The 16,712-nt window shown below is 52.9% G+C and overlaps 1 pseudogene across 1 annotated transcript; it reads left to right on the forward strand.

The window, feature by feature from the left end:
• The first annotated feature begins 8,621 nt into the window (after positions 1 to 8,621).
• Positions 8,622 to 9,935, forward strand: LOC110571578 (annotated as a pseudogene). Its single transcript, XR_002479796.1, has one exon. The product of XR_002479796.1 is annotated as a ras-related protein Rap-2a-like (transcript).
• Positions 9,936 to 16,712: the final 6,777 nt, after the last annotated feature.

The raw sequence follows: 16,712 nt of genomic DNA on the forward strand, positions 1-16,712 counted from the left end.
GCACCCCCCAGCCTGTGCTAGGGTGGGGAGAAAGAGCCGGGTCACAGGGGACTTGCCCCAAGGTCTCCAGGCGCAGGGGGAGAGAAGGTAGACACAGTTTCAGCCCAGCCTATGGGACAGAGGGACCTGGTCCTGTCTCAGGGCCCCAGCCTCCCTTGCTGCAGAGATGGGCAGCCCACCCTGCAGGGCATGGGCCCCTAGAGCCTGAGGCATCCCGGACTGGGACCTGCTTGTCAAGGCCTGGAGGGGGTGACTGCGCAGGGACTCTCTCTGACAGCAGCCCTGGGGCTGCAGACTCCCCAGGAGCCCTGCTCTGGCCACACAGCCTGCAGGTAGGGAGGGAGCCCTGTTCTTATCTGCCCAGTGCCACACTGGGGCCTGGGGTGGGGGTGCTGCCTGAGTCTCCACCTGCAGCCCAGAGGGACGCGCCTGTCCGGGCACAGAGCAGCAGGGGCTGTGGGGGCGCAGGGACCCGCGCAGGGACCGGTCTCCCGCGCCGGAGCCAGGCAGGACGCGCGCGGGACGTGGCGGCGCCTCCCTTCCGGAGAGCGGCGGGGACACGCGCCACCGGGCCGGAGGACCGCGACGCCCAGGGGGACACCTGGGAGCGCCCCCGCGCCCGGCTGCGCCTCCGCCCTGGCTCCCAGGACACCCCCCCATCGGTCCCTGGGGGCCCCGCGCCCCGCCCGGCTCGGGGCGCAGGAAGCTTGGGAGCCCCGCGGCGGCGGACGGTGGGCTGGGGCAGGCGGGGTCGTGACTCTCGTCCCCTCCCCACTCCAGCCTCGACGTCCCGGAAAGGCCCCCGTGGGCCGCCCGGCGTCCGCCTTCCGCGCCGCGTCTGGCCCGAGGGGGCGCTTCGTCCGTGCGGAGCGCAGCGCGGGCCAAAGCAAGTAGCGCTGCGAGGGGCTCCGGGCGTCCGGCCCCTGGTGCCCGCGTCCAGGTCCTAGCGGGCCTGCCCTCGCCGCGCCGCCCTCGCCCTGCCTCCCCCTGCAGCGCTCAGTCCGAGGCCACCAGAGCTGTCCGAGGGCTGGCAGGTGCCTGCGGGCTCTAGGGAATCCGTTGGCGGCTTTGGCCCCCACGGGGCCTCTTTCCTGAAGCCCGGCCCCGCGCCAAGGGCCCTGGGGTCGCGGGGTCCTGCCGGCTCTCCTGCCCTGTCACACGCACGCTCTCCTCCTTTGGAAGCAGGCCCCCCCCCCCCCCCCCCCCCCCCCCCGGCTCCGTGGCGCAGGCCCGCTGCCCCGCGGTGAGCCGCTGGTGCGGGGACCTCCAGGGCCCCAAACGAGCCGGTTCCCACGGTGGGTGAGCAGAGAGGCCGCTTCCTGCCGCGGTCACCGCAGATCCCGGAGCGCGCTGTGTCTTCGCGCTCCGCTGAGCTCCTGAGCAGCACACTCAGGGAGACACTGGGTATTTTCACCCTGGTTGAGCTGTTCCCGACACAGGGAGGGTGGGGCGGCAGCGACCATGGCTTTTCCGCCTGACCTTGTCCGGAAGAGCCCCACTCCCAGGCCGGGAGCCCCAGGGAGAGCCCGAGAGCATCAGGAAGGCTGTGGCAGGAAACACGCCTCCTTCCAGCCCAGCTCCCTGCAGGAGAGCAGCCGCTCTCTCCGGGTCTCCTCTCAGAAGCAGACGTCAAGTGCGATGGCGCAATGAGGACCCGCGTGGGGAGTGTCCAGGTCTGCTGCGGGAGCCCGTGTCCGGGAGTGGGGCTTGGTGAGCAGCGTCACCCCCGAGCAGCCAGCCGGGCCACCCCACGGAGACACACTGCATCCACAGCATGTGTTGTCCTGACCCTGGTAACTTCAGGATTCTGCCGGAGACGGTGTTTTTACTTAGTATCACATTTGGTTATCCCATCACTCATCTATTCTTTGTGTTTTAGTATTATTTCTTTTATGTCTTTTATCTATTAATCCTACTGCCTAAAAATTAGAGTTTCTGTGGGCTCTGCTCATGGTGGCTTATTCCTCATCTGTTCAGTATCTTTGGACCATGAACTTGATCTGAGAGGATGACAGGAAGCCCCGGCTCAAGGTGCATCCCTCCAGAGATGCTGGTATTTATTGCTGAAGACATCCTTCAGGAACTACCCATCTGGGCCCATTTAATGCTAATTTTTCATCTTGCTGTTTCCAGGACCTAAAGGGATGTTCAGTTTAAACCCAAACGTCCCGGAGGATCAGACCCTTGTTACAAATCTTAGGGAAGATCCTTTGTTTATGTCCTAGCAAGAGTACTGGGTAGGACAATTTCTTTCTCATCTCCTTTTGCTGACGGTTGGAAAACTCTCAAAATCACTCATTCACTGAGGACATGGCCCTTCCCAGATGCAGAGTTCGTGTGGGGGTCCCAGGGCTAACTGGGAACTTTATACGGGCTCAAAGTCTTGTCTCCTGTCTCCATGACACCCCAAAGCCTTGATGACCAAGATTGTGAACCCCCAGGGGCTGCCTGCCTGGGCATCAGTCGGTACTTTGGTTTTCAGCCGCTTCTCTGTTTGGGGCTTTTCCTTTTTTCCAACATTGCAGTTCTGCCAGAAAGCGTTTTGTGACGGTTCATTCAGAATTTCTAGTCTTGAAGATTTTTCCCAGTCATCTAACCGACTTGATGGGCAGAAAGGGAGGGATCACTGGGCTTTGCGATGACCGCATGCGCATTTGTCCACACCCATATACTCGCTGGCAGAGATCACCCGAGTGTTTGCACTGTTTCCCGGAGTTCTCAGAGGGTCCATTGTTCGCCCCCTCACCCTTCCCACCCAGGGAGATTTGCACAGTTGTTCTCTGCAGATACCACCAGCAGCTGCTGCTTCCTCAGGAATGCGGTTCGTCCTCTGTGCCTAGAGGTGCTGGGATCCCAGTTCCTCTCCCTGGAAGTCAGAGAGATTCTCTTTGGTCTAGGGCGTGAGGCTCCGAGGGTAAAAGGCTCCCAGCACTACAGGCTGAGAGAATGAGGCAGGCCAGGAGACTGGGGGCAGGGGGCACTGGGAATATGGTGTGAGGTTTGCTCCTGCAGTTCCCTGCCAGAAATCTCAGGGGCCGCGGCTCCCACTGGAGATGGACAGTGGATATACTCGTTCGCCTACCACTGGCCAGGTGAGTCCAAAGGGGGGATTGAGGATGAGGAGGGTCTGTAGTGCAGCCCTCTAAAGCCATCTGCTCCAACCCAGATATCATCTGTGATAAGGTAATCATTATATTTACATGTCCTTGAGTCCCTTTGCCAGATCTCTCAATTGTTTGGGTCTTGGGCAGGACTACCGAAGGTGTCATTGACTGGGCCCCTCACACCCTACAGTAACCACTAGATTATCCTATACTATGCCAAAAAGCCTTTTGGAGACAGCCAGCCTCAACAACCAGTTAGTAAATTTACTTTGTTAGTATACTGAAAAAGCAATATCTCAGGATACATTAGGGTCTAATTCAGAAAGGCAAGCATTTCACCAGTCAACAAATATGGTCAGTTTTGCTAGGATGCATCATCCTGTTTCATAAAATTCAGGGTGCCACGCAAAGTTGCACAATAAAAACCATGGCTCTTGTGGGGGAAAATGGAGCTGGGGCAGGACCCTCAAAATATTTCATCAGTGCCACACTAAAACCAGACAGGTACCTAAGAAAAAAGGGTAGCCCACTTGTATATGTGAAATTGTTTTGAAGAATACATTAATGCCATAATAAGTGTGGCCCTTTATCTAAGAGGCCTGAAGCTTGGTTCCAGAAGTAAACCTGGGGAGGGTCTCAGCCTGTGAGGTGCTGTGAGGTGGTGGGTGAGGTGGGTGAGTGCTAAGACCCACGCTGCCTGGTGCGCTCATAGCGCAGCGGTTAGGAGGTGGCTGGGACATGTGTGAGGCGTGTGTGTTGTGTGTATCCCCTACACACCTCAGTCCAGCCGGGGCGCTTTTCTGTGTTTACCTTGCGAATAAAATCACACAAAATGCGAAATTCACACTCTGCTCGAATCGTTCCGTCATTCTTCAGTCGTGTTGGAAAAAATCCACGTTTCCAAACGGAGCGTCACGACAGAACTGTAGTTAGGGCCCCGCACCGAGTCAGCAGCGAGCCAGAGGCTGTCTCCGCCCTCACGGGAGGTGCGTTGCAAGGAGGGAAACAATAAGCAAACAATTTCATATAGTACGATAAGTGCCCCTCCATTCATATATTGCAAGCGAACCCCCAAAGTGATGGTATCAGGTGGGACCTCTGGGAGTGATCAGGTGAATAGCACCCCTATAAAAGAGACCCCGGAGAGCTCCCTTGCCCCTTCTGCCCTGCGAGGACCCTCACCAAACACTGAATCTGCCAGCGCCTTGACCTTGGACTTCCCAGCCTCCAGAACAGAGAGATAAATGTGGTTCGTGTAAGCACCCCCCGCCCCAGTCTGTGGACCAAGCAAGGCAGCAGGACAGTAAGGGATGGATTTCTGGTAGGTGGCACTTGGGTCGCTTCCTAGGGCTGATTTGACAGAGTCCCACAGATGAGGGGGTGTAGCCAGGAATCGACCTTGTCACAGATCTGGAGGCCAGAAGTCCTAGATCTAGATGTTAGCAGACGTGGGTCCTTCCATGGGCTGTGACAGAGAACCTGTTCCACGCCCCTCGCCCTTAGCTTCAGTGATTTGCCAACATCTTTGGCATTCTCTGGCTTGTAGAAACACCAGCCCGAGCTCTGACTTCATATTCATGTGGCATTCTCCCTGTGTATCTCTGTGTCCAAATGACCCCCTTAAAAAAAAAAAAAAAGATTTAATTAATTAATTTATTTAGAGAGCATGAATTGGGGGAGGGGCAGAGGGAGAGGGAAAATCTTCAGCAGAGTCCCCGCTGAGCATGGAGCTCGCCACAGGACTCCATCCCATGACCCTGAGATCATGACCTGAGCCTAAATCAAGTGTCAGATACTTTACTGACTGAGCCACCCAGGTGCCCCCGAATTACCCCTTTTATGAGGACACTAGTTATATTGGACTAGGGGCTACCCCTCTCCAGTGGAACCCCATCTTAACCGATTACATCTGCAACAACCCTATTTCCAAATAAGGTCACATTCTGAGGTACAGAGGGCTAGAACTTCAACAAATGAATACAGTTCTATCTTTCACAGTTGGTAAGGAAGGACACCTTTAAGCAAGTGACATTTGAGCAAAACCCCTGAATAAAACGAGGGAGTGAGCCATGCGGACATCGGAGGGAACAGCATTCCAGGAGGAGGGAATAGCAAATGTGAAGGTTGTGTGATGAAACACAGATTGGCATGCTGAAGGAGCAGTCAGAGGATCACTGTGTCCAGAGGCAGCAGGGAGAAGAGGGGTGAGAGATGAAGTGAGAAGAGGGGCGAGAGATGACTCATCGATAGGAAATCCATCAACTATGAGTCATAAAATTAACAGAATTAAAGGAGAAAAAAACGATAAATTCATTGGAAACCAAAAAAAAAAAAATCCCAGCAGACATTCCCAATGCAAACTCTAAGGTATAAACAGACTAAAATTTCCTCTTACAGTGAAGGATACCAGTTCGAGAACAAAATTTCCTCTTATGGTGAAGGATACACATTGTATGAGTGGTGTGTTGTAAAGGCATTTCTGTTGGCCAGAAATGCAGAGGGATACCAGCTGTTACCTCTGTGGTTCCACATCGATGTTTTTGGAGTCTAGCTAAAGCAATAAGAAAAGGAAATAAGCAGTGTTTGCAGATAATGTGCTCCTAGGTCACCGCCTTCCAAAGGAGGCATTTTCAAACCATTAGAGTGGAGTCAGCCATCATTTACGCCCTCTTCTCGCCTGCTCTGGGTCCACCGGGTTGCTGTCGTCATGGCTACGGAAGCCAGCTGGCCACGCAGGTAGCCTGGCCACTCGTGGCCTCAGCTGCACCGTGCACTCCCTGCTCTCTATCCCAGGCTCTCCGCGGCCGCTGCTTGCGATGCTTCTGGAGCTCAACCTAGCTGGCACACGTACACTCCTGGAAGACAGACGGAGTTTGCAGACAGCCCTGGAGCGCGGAGGAGTGGGTGTCAGTGGACGCATGCGCCCCTCGCTACCGTGCACCGGTGAACGGTGCTGAGGTCCGCCGCACACCGTTCCTTAGAGAACTCCTCCTGCAGCAGTGGTAAGACCAAGATGCACTCTGGCTTGGATCTCCCCACTTCCCCGTTTCTCCCTTCCAGGGTCCCCGTTCCTGATCTCCAAGATCACTTCCAAAACTAAACCATTTGCCCACAAGACCATGTCCCATGTCATAGATCCTGCTTTTGGAGAGAACCTGAATTAAGAGAAGAGACCCTAAGAAGCAGAGCTTCAGAGCTTCAGAGCAGGATTCTAAGATCGATCACACGCCCTTCAGACCCCGTTGTAAGGACCTTATTGCTGGCGGTGAGTGAGCTGGTGGCAAGCCTTGTGGGTGGCACAGTGACTCACCAGGGGGCCGATTAGGATCTGGTCCAGGTGGAAGCATGGGTTCCCGTGCTAGGGGTGGGGGAGCTGACTTTTATTAATGGCTTTGAAAGCCCCCCGAAATACTAATGATAAGCTCAAATTAGCCAACTTTTAATTTAAGATACTCTATCGAAGTCTGACACTTCCAGGCCTCATTGGAGCCCCCCACATCTCCTGCAGGCACAGGGCATTGATGATGAAAACCAGGCCAGATTCCCCACAACTCACAATGTTGTTGTTACTTCTCTCTTCTGTCACGTTTAATCTACTGTTTAACCTATCAATGGATGTTTTATGTTAATTAAAATAGTAAATTATCATATTTTCTATTTTCAGAAGGTTTTTTTTTTTTCTTTTGGAGAAACTCTTTCAAATTACATGGCCATACCTTATAGTCTCTTGTTCCTTGCTCCAAATGTTAAGCTTCTTTATTTCTTTAAACACATGAAACATATTTATTATATGTCTGATAATGCCAGTGTCTGCAGTTTTCTGGACATGGTTTTATCGTCTGTGATTCCAACGGCTCTCACTCAGAGTGGTTTTTTCCCTCTTGTGTTTTGCGACTTTTCAGCGGTGAGTTGCCTCTTTTCCCCCAAAAGCTATCTGTGGGATGTTGTTGAAGCCTGGCTGGAACTTTCATTCCTCCAGTGAATATTCACACTTATCCTTTTTAAAAAGGCGTTTTTATTTTTGTTACTTTGCAGTCAGAGAATGTCTCATGAGATGTCTCTATTTGGAAGTCAAGTTGTCTGTTGTGTTCCATGTATGATTCATATTATAGGTTAAGGATGCTCTATGCCCTGTTTATAGAAAAGCATGTTCTGTGACCACAAACACCAGTGTGAAGGATGTATCCTGTTGTTTAAACTTCAAGCTCAATCAGCATTGGGGCCCTGTCCCCCTCCAGGGCTGCACCAGAATGACAGCTCAGGGGCACCCCCACACAGGGAAAGGGAAAGTGTAGATACCTCCACTTTCAGCCCAGGCCTGCCCATCCCCCTGAAGTCCTAAGGCATCAGCTTGTGCCTGAGGCCTAAGGTGAGTGGAGATCCCAAGACTTTCTACCCAGCCCCACCTTGTCCCACACCCAGCCTTGCTCCTCTGAAATCAAGAAATAGCAAGAAGCTTGTGTAGAGTAGAAGCCTGAGAGAGAGGGGCTGCAGGGAGGCCCAACCTGGAGGACCCTCTATAGCTAGGGTGACCCCAAAGTCCTGTTGCCAGGGACTTTGCGGGTTTATGCTTGCTGTTGGGTGGAGGGGTGCACACTTTCATTTTCAAAAGTGACCAGTTCTGAATGGTGCCTTATGTGGTCACTCTACTCGTAGGTCAGGAGGGCATGATGGAAAGCCAGGGAAGGTTGAAGTCGGGGAGTATAATGTGCTTTACATTTTACAAAGTTCATTTGGGCGCTCCTCCACGACAAAGGGGTCTGGAGGGGCCAGAGCAAAGCCAGGGGCGCGTGGTACTCCAGGCACGGAGCCGGGCCCAGGAGGCACTTGGGGCCCTCCGTCTGAAGCTCCCTCGCAAGTTACCCCTTTTCTGGGGTCCTCCCTGTCTGGAGAGGGGCCCCAGCTGCGCAGCCGGGCCGGGCCTGACCTAAAACGAGGCCAGCCTGGCTTCCGGCCGCGAGGCTGGTTCTGGAATGGTGGAGAAATCCCTGCATTTCCCGGGTAGACATGGAAGGGATCAGGTTACCTTCTAGTCTCGCGGACAGAAGGGGCTCTTCTTGGAAAGGGGGAGCAGAGAGCAGGGACTGACGGAGGGCCCCCGGCGGGTCGTCCAGTGGGGGAGGGGAAAGAGGCCGAGCAGGGCCTGGCTGCCGGGGAACCCACCGGGAGCCCCACCGGGAGTGAGGTCTGGGGAAAAGGGAGGCCTGGGACGTGGAGCTGGTGGGGAGGGCGGCGCCAGCACGCCCCGGGCCGGAGGCGGGGCAGACACCGGGGTAGAGAGCGGGGCGGAGAGGACCGCGGGGCCCACACTCCCGGGACCCCCGTCTTGGCTGCGGGGCGCTCTCCCCCGGCCCGGCGGCAGCGGGTCTCCGCGCCAGTCCGGACGCCCACCCCCGCCCGGCGCCCGCGCGCCCGCCCTCCGGGCCCCCTCCTTGCGGCCGCCCCGCCCCTCCCCGGTCCCCCTCGCCGGCCCCTCCCGCCCCTCCCCTCCTCCCGCCCAGTCCCCCTCTCCCCTCCCCCCGGCCCCCGCCTCCGCGCGCCATTCCTCGCAGTCCTCCGGCCGAGCGTCCCGCCAGCCGCGTCTCGGCCATGGCGGGCCTGGGGCCGCGACCCGCCAAGGGCTACCGGGTGGTGCTGCTCGGGAGCGTGGCCGTGGGCAAGACGGCACTGGCCACGCAGTTCGCCTGCGGCAGCTTCCCGGAGCAATGCGAGCCGTCGGTGGAGGAGCTCTTCAGCAAGGTGATCGAGGTGAACGCGGCGCCCGCGCTGCTGGAGATCGTGGACACGGTGGGCGCCGAGCACCTGGTCACCCTCAAGGACCTGTACATCAAGAACAGCGACGGCTTCGTGGTGCTCTACAGCGTGTGCAGCGAGGCCTCGTTCGAGGCGGTGCGGCCGCTGCGGGAGCGCATGGGCCGGCTGCGGGGGCCCAAGGCCGTGCCGCTCGTGCTGGTGGGTACCAAGGCCGACCTGGACGCCGAGCGCCAGGTGCTGACGGCGCGGGGCCGCGCGCTGGCCCGCGAGTGGCGCTGCCCGTTCCTGGAGGTCACGGCCAAGAGCAAACTGATGGTGGACCAGGTGTTCACGCAGGTGGTGCGCGAGATGGAGGCCCTGGCCCCGCCCGAGGAAGAGGCCCCGGCCCCCCCCCACCAACGCCCAGGATACGTGGCCGTCGGAGAGATTCATTGGCTGATACGCCACGGTTACTTTTGAATACGTTCAGCGCTTTTCTGAGTTCTGAAGCTCAGCCTGCCTTCCCCGCTTTTTCAGGAAAGTTATGCGGCCCAAGACAAGTGGTTGCTTCCGCGTAGTAACTCCGACCAGCGCCTCGAGCTGTTTGCAGAGCTTCTTACGTCCTTGGTGAAGACCCCGCCACTTTGTTTGCCTGTTACAGTGCTATCGGGAGCCCCAAATCGGTATCTTTTTCCTGTATGGAGAGAGTACCACCCTTTTCTTCAAAAGAGATTTGTTACAGGATTCCCCCCCGGCCCCTCCCCGCCTTTTTTGACAACGAACGCCTTCAGATGCCATCCGATCTTTGAAATGGATTGAGGAACGTGAACTAAAAAGACTTTGGGCTTCGCATTCCATGAGGTTTTCGTGTGTTTCCCTCTGCTTTGCAGCCTCGAAGCGAGCGGTCATATTTTCCTCTCTGCGTATTTCTAAATATAGTTATGACACACGCAGCCGTGGTTTGAAAGGGATATTGTATACCCTGGGAGGGGAGAAATAACTTCTCACCCAGACGTCGCTCAGCTCTGCCTTCCCTTCTGTAACGGACATCCAGTCGATTTTGCATCTGTAAATTGAGTGAAAATAAAGTGATTTGAAAAGGTGATAGTTTTACATACCGGTCTTTCTAATACTTAGAGCCACAGTTCCTACATTCGCATACACCGTCTCTGCTCTCCAGTTCTATTCCGGGAAGCACGATAGTAACCAGGGGAAAATGGCCGCATCTGGTACGTATTTCTTGTTGCCAGAGAGTAGGATATTTGTCTGATAGCTGCATGGTTCACAGTGACCCCGTGCTGAAGTAGAAGCAGACCGTGTAGGAATCTTTTTGTATAGTTTTCACATAACGAGAAGAGAAACTTTTCTTGCACTGGTTAGAAAATGCCATTGTTTTACAATTTTAAGAATTTGTCTCTGATAGGAGTTGCATGTGCCTATTTTCACAAGTTAACAATTCTGCCTCACCTGCCCAACAAATCTTTCAGATTTAGGAACCTAGACTTACCACTTAAACATCTTCTAAAAGAAATAAGCAAGAAAAACAAATTAAAGCAATAAAGAACCCTCAAAACTGTGCCTGTGACCTGAAAAAGTTCATTTTGTTACAGGAAAGTTATCTATAAAGTGATGGTTATGCACTGCTCTGGGAATTTTATTTATATTGTATATGATGTGTGAACAGAAGGATGGATTTTATTTTAACGTAAAGAGTATATATATTTTAGAACCTGACAGTGCCTGACGGCCAGTTCACCAGGGGAGAAGGCTAGGCTGGGCGTCCCCTGTCTTTTCTCTCTTCCTGTGTCCCTGGGACTTTGGGGGAGGGGGTGTTGGGCACTTGTTTTTGAAGCCTTGAAGTCCAGCTAACTCACTCCCTCCTCTGACCCTCTGTTCTGGGGTCACTCCTCCCGGTAGTGTTTCCTCACACCCTCTTCCAGAACCATCTCTAAGGGGACATTTCAAAAACAGGGAGGAGGGGAGGGGGGCCTGCGGAGGTGTGTGTGGTGGGGAAGGACCTTCCCGGCCTCAGCTGTCTGTCCAGAGCTGCCCCTTCCTCTGCTGGAACAGAGGCAAAAACCCAAGACTGTTCCTGGACTGGGCATTGAGCGGTGCAGAGAAAGCACACAGGGAGCAGTCCTCCGTTCTCAGCCATGAAGCTGGGCCCCAAGGACGGCAAGCTGCCTGACTCCCCAGCTCTGCCCGCCCTGCCTTTCTGACTCTCCACCAGCCAGCACTGAGGCCTCCTGGGAGATCATGTGTCCCTGGATTCCTGTGCCTCTGCATAATAGTCTCAATCCAGGAAAAAATGTACAAGTAGACATTTCTTCCTTCAGATTCCTAGGGCCACGTCAGATCCTTCCACTCAGATCTACGTTTCAGCTTAAAGCCCAGGGTGTTCAACATAACAAATGATCAGCTCCTGTGACCTCAGGAATAGGTTTAGAGCAGTTTCTGGGTGACGCGTAAAATTCAAGACCTACACACCAGATTTTCTTTCTTTTCCTGCATTTCTTACTCTAACTTAGCTAATGCTACACGCAAGTTGCCCATAGTCCCTCTGGAGTCAAGAGCGGCCTAGGTAGCTGAAGTGGATTTGCAAGCAGTGAATGTGCCTGCTCTGTAGGTCGGGGCGCTGTGGAGCCTGGAAGCACTGTGCCCCGGGAGGGGTGGGGGGGACCCAGGCACCGGGCAGTCAGCTTGCTAGCTTGCAGATGGTGTTACCATCTCAAGCCATTTGCGGTTGGGCACTGGGCCATAGGCTCTGTGCACGCTCAGCATCACCAGGGAATGTGAAACCGGTTTCCAAACTGGTTGTAACAGTCACATACCCACACGCTCCTGATGCTCCAAATGCTCTGCAGCTCAGAGTCTGCGCAGATGCTTTTCTTACCAATGTGTAGTGGTTTCCATTCGTATGATTCAGACTGCTGGTGATGTTGAGAGCTCTTTCGGAGGGTTTTATGGCATTTGATTTCCTCTTCAGGGAGATGCCTGCTCTTTTTGTCAGCTTTTAAAATTGTGTGATCTGTCCTTTTCTTCCCGGTTCTTGGAGGTTTTGCTCTATCTCCGTGGTGGACAGCCTCTGAGATGTGTCCAGTGCCCCCACCTCCTGGTCCTCCTGCCCTGGGTGGCTCCCTCCCCTGGAGGGTGGGCAGGACCTAGTGACTCTCTTCTAGAGAATATAACAGGACAACAGTGACGGGATGTCACTTCTGAGATTAACTCGCAAAACCACTGCCCCCTGTCTTGCTCAGCCTCTCCCAGAGCCCTGGTTTTGTGAAAGGCCGGCCGCCATGTTGTGACTAGCCTGGTGGAGAGGGCCATGTGGCAAGGAACTGATGTCCCAGCAGCCGGCGGGGTCCTGAGACCTGCCGACAGCTCCGTCGAGAGCTCGGGAGGGGGATCCTTTCCCAGATGAGCGTTGAGATGAGGGCAGCCCCAGCCCACCTGTCCCTGCTGCCCGTGAGGGCGCCTGAGCAGAGGCCCCAGCTGAGCCGCACCGAGTTGCCCGACCCACAGACACTATGAGACGGGAAACATTTATTGTTTTACACCAATAAGTTTCAAGGTGAGTTGTTATGCAGCAACAGATCACTACTATAGCTTCCTGCTACCTGGGGTAGGGTACCGACATGCAAGTATCCCAACAGGCCAGAGCGGCTTTGGAACCAGACTGTGGGCAGAGCCGGGTGGGGTTTGGGGGAGTGTTAGGTGAGCACTAACACACCCCAGACAGACCATTAGTGGACGGCGGGGCTTGGAGGACACTGCCAGGGAGGGAGCCCAGGAAGTGAGGACCAGGGGTCCTGGGGACGGAACGGCAGAAGTGTGACCACCTTGTCGCCTGCAGCCGCGTGGGGAGCAAACAGGGTGCCCACCGACCCCCGTGAGCCCACCAGAAGGTTTGCAGTGAGTGCGTAAGGCGCTGCTGGTCTCTTCCCGTGGCCTGGAGCACAGCGGGAGAAGAGAGGCAGACTGAGAGAGCTGGGAAACCAACAGGAACCAGTCGTTTTAAAAATTTGCAGTCTCACCAAATGGCAGAAGACGCTAAAATTAAGAAATGACTTCCCAGGGAATGTCAGATCCGGGAGAACTGGTCTGCAAGTGACTCCAAGTGTGACTGTCGAGGCCTCAAAAGAGCAAAGGTGATTCCCTCAGAGGGCCATTCAGTCATGGGCTTGGGACCTAGATTAAGGTGTACCCCACAAATTCTCTCCCCCAGAGACAGGGCATCTCAGAAGCCCCCACATCGCCTCCCACCCATTCCAGGAGCCCAAGCTAGAGTAGGGCTCATCTCAGAGACCTTCGTGGGTATGCCTTTTCGCTAATGGAGTGAACCCAGTCCTCAAACAGATTCATGGGTGAATCTTTTCTCTTACGGCGTTAACCCCAAACCACAGGAGAGCCACCAAGTTTTTGAAAAAAAAATTATATTAACAAAAACACTACCCACTTGGACTAAGAAAAGGACAGAGCCATTCAAAAGGAAAAGAGACTTTGGATACTCCCGCCTCCCACCCCGCACAATTTTACTGGAAGGAAGTAGACTGAGAAAACTGCTTGGTTGCAAACATGTGCTTTCATTTAAAAAATGGTGGCTGGGGGGGGCGGGGGTGGAGCCCTGGGTGGCTCAGTCAGTTAAGCATCCGACTCCTGGTTTTGGTTCAGGTCATATGACGATCTCAGGGTCCTGGGATCGAGCCCAGCATTGGGCTCTGTGCTCAACACAAAGTCTCCTTGAGATTCCCTCCCCCTCTCCCTCTGCCCCTCCCACTCTTTCTCTCTCTCTAAAATAAATAAATATATCTTAAGAAAAAAGGGGGCATGGCTCAGAGAGCAGAATAAAGAGGTCAGAGGGGCACCTGGGTGGCTCAGTTGGTTAAGCGACTGCCTTCGGCTCAGGTCATGATCCTGGAGTCCCGGGATCGAGTCCCGCATCGGGCTCCCTGCTCGGCAGGGAGTCTGCTTCTCCCTCTGACCCTCCCCCCTCTCATGCTCACTCTATCTCATTCTCTCTCTCAAATAAATAAATCAAATCAAATTAAAAAAAAAAAGAATAAAGAGGTCAGAGGACAGAGCCCAAAGCAATGGAGGATTATTTCCAGGACTTAAGACCTAATCAAAAAATTTCTTGGCCGGGTTTCAGAATTGCTATGGACCAGTGACTCCTTTGTGTGTCCCACTGCCCGCCTTTCTGACCAGGAGTGTCTAGAGCAGTTACCCTGTGTCAGTCCCACCACTGGACATGGTGGGGCACGTGGCAGTGGGGAGGCAGCTAACCTGGATCTACAGACCCAGAGAAACTGTACTTGAGGAACTGGACTAGAGGAGCCTCATCCTTGCCTGGACTTGATTTAGATGACATTGTGAACTTTATAATGATCAAACATGGGAGATTATATTCCTCCATTTTATAATATTTAACCAAACTTGCATTCCCGAGATAAACTCCAATTGGTTGTTATTTGATATAAATATTTATACATTTGATTGACTTTGCTAAGATTTTATTCCAAATTTTTGCATCCATGTTTGTGACTGAGACCTGCCTATACATTTTTTCTTATACTGCCCTTGTTTGCATTTGGTATCAATATTAGGCTAACACACACACACAAATCTAGTGGGGGAGTATTCCTTCTTTTTATATTTTCTGGGAGGTTCTGTGTAAGATCGGAATTATCTGCTCTTTCCACATTTGGTAAATTTTGCTTGTGAATGCATCATTTTGAAACAAAATTTAATGTCTTTAATGGTTACAGGTTTTTAATTTTCTTCTTAATTTAGTTTCCTAGTTTGTATTTTTCTAGGGATCTACACAACCTGTGTCTTTCCAAACAAATCAGCATAAAATTGTTCATGACAACCTCTTAAATAAGATTTTTTTTTAAAATATTTTTTTAAAGATTTTTATTTATTTATTTGAGACAGAATGAGAGAGAGAGAGAGAGCTCATGAGAGGGGGGAGGGTCAGAGGGAGAAGCAGGCTCCCCGCCGAGCAGGGAGCCCGATGCGGGACTCGATCCTGGGACTCCAGGATCATGACCTGAGCCGAAGGCAGTTGCTTAACTGACTGAGCCACCCAGGCGCCCCTTAAATAAGATTTTTAATAACTGTAGCGTCTCTGGTTACATCCTCTCCTTTTTCCCAATATTGTTTATTTCTGCCCTTTCTCTACCTCCACCTCTGACTCACTCCACATTTCACAGATGAAGAGCTTGATGGAGTCTCAGAAGCAGACCTGAAGAGGAGTTGAGCATGCAGGATGCTCATGAAGAAATGCCTCTGGGAATAGGACTGATGGAAGGAAGGGAAGGGCAGCAGGAAGGCAGAAGGAGAAGTTGAATTGCAGTGCAGCCCTAACAATGGGCTCAGCCAACCTCACGAGGATCTCTGGGACTAGAATGGACCTTCGCCTGCTCTGAGTAGGGTCAGAATAGCTAGGTCTTCATACTCCTCCCTCAGATCACCCATCTTATATGGGGAGTCCCCAGGGAAGGGCGTTGTATCGAGCAAGGCTGCTCTCTACAGCTGGGGTGGTCCCTAAAGGGGCTGACAGCTGCAGTCTTGTCAACCAGCAGCTGAAGCAACAACCCAGTTGAAGGAGACTCTGGGTAGTACACCCCCAGCCCATCTCGGCAGTGGTGGGGTAAGGGAGTCACACCTTTATTCCCCTCTTCTGCTTGCAGTCTAGCTAACTCATGCCCCATAACAGGCAAGCAAGAAAATATCCGTGGCTGTTACATCATTGTCTCTGTAACTGGTCAGGAGGCCATAGTTGATTTTTAAATTGTGATAAAATACACATAACACAGAGTTTACCATCTTATAGTTCAGGAGTGTTTACATATTTACATTATTGTACAACCCGTCCCCAGAACTTTTTCTTGTCTTTTTTTTTTTAAGATCTTATTTATTTATTTGAGAGAGAGAGTGGCAGAGTGGGAGTGGGAGGGAGAAGCAGGCTCTCAGAGAGCCCGATGTGGGACTCGATCCCAGGACTCTGGGATCATGACCTGAGCCGAAGGCAGACGCTTAACCGCTTAACCGACGGAGCCACCCAGGCGCCTCCCCTCCCCCCCCAGAACTTTTTCATTTGCAAAGCTGAAACTCTATATGCATTAAACAATAACCTCCCCCAGGCCTGGCATCCACCATTCCACTTTCTGGCTCTGAATCTGACTACTCTAGGAACCTCACGTAAGTGGAATCATACAGTGTTTGTCTTTTTGTGACTGGCTTATTTCACTCAGCAAAATGTCCTCAAGTTTCACCCATCTTGGAGCATGTGACAGAATTTCCCTTCTTTTTAAGGCTGGATAGTTTCCACTGTATGGATACACCACGTTAGGCTTACCCATTCACCTCTCAGTGGACACTTGGGTTGGTTCCACCTTCTGGATCCTGTGAATAATGCTGCTCTGGACGTGGGTGTGCAGGTATTTCTTCAAGACCCTACTTTGGATATACACCCAGAAGTGGAGTTGCTGGATCGTATGCTAATTCTATTTCTAATTTTTTAAGAATCACCCTACAGTTTTCCACAGCGGCACATTTCCACCAACACCATCAGTGCACAAGTATTCCGACTTCTCCACATCCTCACCACCACTTGTAACTCTCTGTTTGTTTGTTTTTTCATAAAGCCGTTCTAGTAGGTGTGAGACGACATCCCATTGTGGTGTTTGTTTCCCCTAATGGTGAGTGATGTTGAGCATCTTTTCACATGCTCATCGGCTATTTGTATCTCTTCTTTGGAGAACTGTCCATTCAAACTCATTGTCCATTTTTAAATCAGGTGGGGTTTTTTGTTTTTGTTTTTTTAAGATTTTATTTATTTCACAGAGAGCGACACGGCGAGAGAGGGAACAC

This window comes from Neomonachus schauinslandi, chromosome 9 (genome assembly GCF_002201575.2).
Source record: "Neomonachus schauinslandi chromosome 9, ASM220157v2, whole genome shotgun sequence".
NCBI classification, from domain to species: domain Eukaryota; kingdom Metazoa; phylum Chordata; class Mammalia; order Carnivora; family Phocidae; genus Neomonachus; species Neomonachus schauinslandi.